The following is a 4,589-nucleotide window of genomic DNA, read 5'->3' on the forward strand; positions in this document are numbered from 1 at the left end:
ATAAACAAAAAAACAAAAAAAGGGAAAAAACCCACAAAAATTCAGTATCAAAAATGAAAAGTGAGATCACCCCCAATAAAAAAGATGCTAAAGCAATTATTAGGAAATATTTTGTTCAACCATGTGTCAAATCTGACAATCTGAGCAAAATTCATGAATATTTATGAAAATATAAATTTCTAAGAGTCTTCACCCTTCCCTTCTTCTCTCCTTTCCTTTTCTTCTCTTTCCCCTTCTTCCTAATCTTTCTTTCTCCTCTTCCCATCTCCATCCTTCCCTCTATCCATTCTCTTTCCTCTCTTCCTAGACAGTGCAATGATGGAAAGAGCCAAGATGACCACAGAGCTGATCAAGCTGGACATCATGGAGCTGTACCAGGAATGCTCTCCAAAATGACCACATACCTGACAGTTAAACTGGCAGCCATCACCAAAATCTATAAATTTCTGGAAAATATGAGCAAGTTAATTAGCTTAAAGTATCTAGAAATGAGATGAGACATTACAGTAAACATAAGGAGAAACCTAAAAGACTTAAGCCAGAAATATGTAGCATTTCAACCTTATCCAGATGAGACACTTTAATTGAGGATCAAGTAGCAGCTCTTGAGAATGCAGCCTACTAGTTGAATGCATTTTCAAAGAAATTAGAAGCAAAGTACAAATTAGAGCGGTAATGAAAGAATTCTTTAGCAGAAAGACTTTAACTATAAGAATATTTCCTATCAACTGAAATGTATTGGATGGAACTTATCAAACTTCTAGACTTTAAGTTCCATGAATTGCAACAGTGCTATAGATCCAAGGAGAATCACAGCCCCACCTTTTGTTGAATGTGTAACTTTGGCCACCCTTTGATGTTTTCCTAAAATTCCAGGTTGCCCCTGGAATTCCACTTATGGTAATCTGGATCATGCCTCGGAAACTAGGATCAAACTCTGTTAGATCAATAGCAAATGAGAGGCTCTGGTACCATCTTCTCCCTCCTCCCCTTCATCTTTGAGTCTTTGTTCAGAATGTTCTCTATCTCCTTCTAATATGTTATTGAACTTAAATTATAAATGCTGGTTTATGACCCACAAAAAATAAAATATAAATTTCTAGATTAGTAGATAAGAAAATAGAATTCTTGAATAACCCCATCTTAGAAAAAGAAATTAAATACATAATGAATTCAATTCCATAGGAAAAAATTCCCAGGGCAAGATGGGTTTATGAGTGAATTCTATCAAACATTTAAAAAACAATTAATTCCACTACTATAATGGTAATTAAAGTAGATAAAGAGGGAGTCCTAACAAACTTTTAAAAAAATTTTTAATAGCTTTTTATTTACAAGTTATATGCATGGATAATTTTACAGCATTGACAATTGCCAAACCTTTTGTTCCAATTTTTCCCCTCCTTCCCTCCACCCCCTCCCCCAGATGGTAGGATGACCAATACATCTAACAAACTTTTTTTAATGATACAAATATGGTATTGCTCCCTAAACCAGGAAGAGCTAAAGAACTACTTATATCAGGAATGCAAGGTTGGTTCTATATTAGGAAAATCATCCTCATAATTGATCATATGAATAATAAAACCAACAGAAATCATTTGATTTTTCCAATAAATGCTGAAAAGGCTTTTGGCAAAATATAGCATCCATTCCTACTAAAAATGCTAGAGAACATAGGAATAAATGGAGCATTATGTAAAATGATAAGAAATATCTATCTTAAATTATCAGCAATCTTTTCATGTAGATACTTTAGAAGCCTTCCCAATGACATCAGAAGTGAAGCAAGGAAGCCCATGATCACTACTATTATTCAATATAGTACTAGAAATTTTAGCTATAGCAATAAAAGAAGAAAAAGTAATTGAAGGAATTAGAATAGACAATGAGGAAAGAAATTAACATTCTTTGCAGATGCTAAGAAGACATACTTAAGAATCCTAGAGAATATCCAAATAAAGAAATGATGGATCCTGAAAGCAAATAGGAACATATTTTTTCACTTATTTTTATTCCTTTTCATGTTTTTCTTTTTTTTTTTAACTACTGTAGCTAATATGGAAATTTTTTGCATGATAACATATACATAACCTGTATCAAGCCATTGTCAACAAAGGGAGGGGAAGAAAGGAGGGAGATAAATTGGAATTTAAAATCTTTTAAAAATAATGCTAAAAATAGTCTTGACATGTAATTGGGGGAAACATACTATTTAATACATACACACACATGTGGGCATGTGCACACTTGGTTTCAGCACTTTTGATGGATGTTAATGCTCACTCCTCCTATGGTTTTCATATTAGATTTAAAAACCCCTCCTGGTATGCTTTAAAAAAACTCAGAATATGGTTTTTATTATTCACATTTTAAAAAGATTCTCTTTTCCTGAAAAGGATTCCCCTTGAGGTTCCTTTAAACAGCCAACTCCCCTAATGCATTTAATATATATGATGTGCAACAAGTTCATTTCTAAATATATATTCAGGAGCTGTTCCCCTCTTGAGCCTTTAGTTCTTTTATCAATAAAATAATAGGGTTGCATTAGTTTTCCACGGTCCCTTCCACCTCTGAACAGCATGGGTCTATGACTTCAAAGTCAGAAACACCTGTATAAGTAAACTTATAAAATGCACCATATCTGAAAACCAGCTTATATTTGCCACATTTGGCAAAGAAGGGGAGGCAAAGACAACTTTAGAGAACAAAATCATTGCTTTAAATGCACTTGGATGAAGAATAGAAAGTCAGGGTAGGAGTAAACATTGATTCTTTGTTTTGTAAAGACCATGTCTTTAGGCACATCTGCATTATGATGTGACATTAAATGCTATTATTGCCAGCCCAGGGTGTTTAGGTAATTTCCCTCTTGCTGTGATGGTAAATTCATTTTGTTAGGGAGGCAGACAGAAAGCTGCCTGACATTCTGAGTTTTGCTTTCACCATCTCTTCCCACCCACTCCAACACTCCCCACCCCCACCCCCCATTATAGACACAGGTGAGGAAGGTGAGGATCCTTTGTGTAATCAGAGAAATAAGCCTGGAGTGATGCATAAAATGGCATCTCTATGCCCCAGGCACTGAAAGAACAGAGTGGGTGCTGGGTAATCACAAGTGCCTCTGGCATACTCTGAACTGATTAGTGTCAGGTCTGAGAGGCAGCAACAAAACCTCATCATTCTCCCCAAATGAAAATGCACAAAGTTTACTTGTTCTTTATTGCTTTTAGCTTCAGAACCCAAGTGGGAATGGAACAAAAAGTAGCCAGAGTTAATAGTAACCTTAAAATATGTAGATGTCCTCTTTATGACTTAGAATGAGAAGCAGGGATGAGAGGGGAGGGAAAGGAAAATGTAACATTAAATATCATATGTGTGCATATATATGTATATATGTACATGGAATATATCATGGGAAGACCAGATCCATAGCTTTTAGTTTGAATCTGTAGTAACCACCATTATTGCTCAGGTCACCTCTTAATCTCATCTTAATTTATACATTTAAGGAACTTGGATTTGACAAGAAGTGACCTGTCATAGGCAACATCTCTGAAATTCAAATCCAGAATTCCAAAAGTAGTATCCGCTCTTATCATTCCAGCCTAAGATTCCAAAGGTCTTTATTTCTTTGAAATGTTTAAAGATCTTTTCTCTAATTTGGGAACTTAATTGAAGAATTTAGATATTTTAAGGAGAATGTTTCATGAAATTTTAACTGATTTCCTTGAAATTATACCAAACAATGCCATAGACAAATAGAACTAAAAAACATTGAAAGAAAATCCAACTGAATCCAGGGAAGCCACTATATGTTTCTTATAGCTCTTCATTGCAATTAATTTCCATTGTTGCACTGTGAGCCTTTTAAAAGATCACCTTGTTGAACAAGTATATACTAGCACTGAAAGTAACGAAAAGTAGAAATGCCTTCTCTTTCCCTAAGCCAATTGTCAGCAGATCTTCTAGAGTTCATCCCTGGTACCCTTCCTTAGCTTTGCTCTTCTACATTTACATTTGTTGCTAATGAGATGACCTTGAGGGTCCCTTCAATTCTAATATTTTTCTCTGACAGAACCAAATGAGAATAAAATAAAGTTTTGTACCTTACTTGACAAGTTCATAGTCTATACACATACAGGAGTATTCTACCAAACATCATTAACTAGTAATACAAATAAATTATATTAAATGAAAAACACATCAGGAGGACATTTGGAACTATTGAAAAATGTTTAAATGGGGCATTGACTATATGGAGTTGCCAGGAGGATTTTATGTTTTTATGATGGGGCATTTAAAGGTCAGAGACTGTGTTTTGCCTCCTTTTTGGTATCCTCTGTGCTTAGTACACTGGCATGCTCTGTTAAATATTTAATAAATGTTTGTTGACTTGTTTACAACGTACTAATTATGTTATCACCAAATGATTTTATAGAGAGAACTTTTGTACAGTATCCAAGCTTAAGAAGGAAGGAATAGGCTTTCAAAACTTAGAATTTTAGAATCTTAATTCTCTCTCTTTTTTCTTGTTTTATTTAACAATAATAGCCAAGGCACAAATATACAGAATTGAGCAGTAACAA

The 4,589-nt window shown here is 34.3% G+C and overlaps 1 pseudogene; it reads left to right on the plus strand.

The window, feature by feature from the left end:
* The first annotated feature begins 380 nt into the window (after positions 1 to 380).
* Positions 381 to 676, plus strand: LOC127547145 (biogenesis of lysosome-related organelles complex 1 subunit 2-like; annotated as a pseudogene).
* Positions 677 to 4,589: the final 3,913 nt, after the last annotated feature.

The sequence above is a fragment of the Antechinus flavipes genome, chromosome 2 (genome assembly GCF_016432865.1).
Source record: "Antechinus flavipes isolate AdamAnt ecotype Samford, QLD, Australia chromosome 2, AdamAnt_v2, whole genome shotgun sequence".
Classification (NCBI taxonomy): domain Eukaryota; kingdom Metazoa; phylum Chordata; class Mammalia; order Dasyuromorphia; family Dasyuridae; genus Antechinus; species Antechinus flavipes.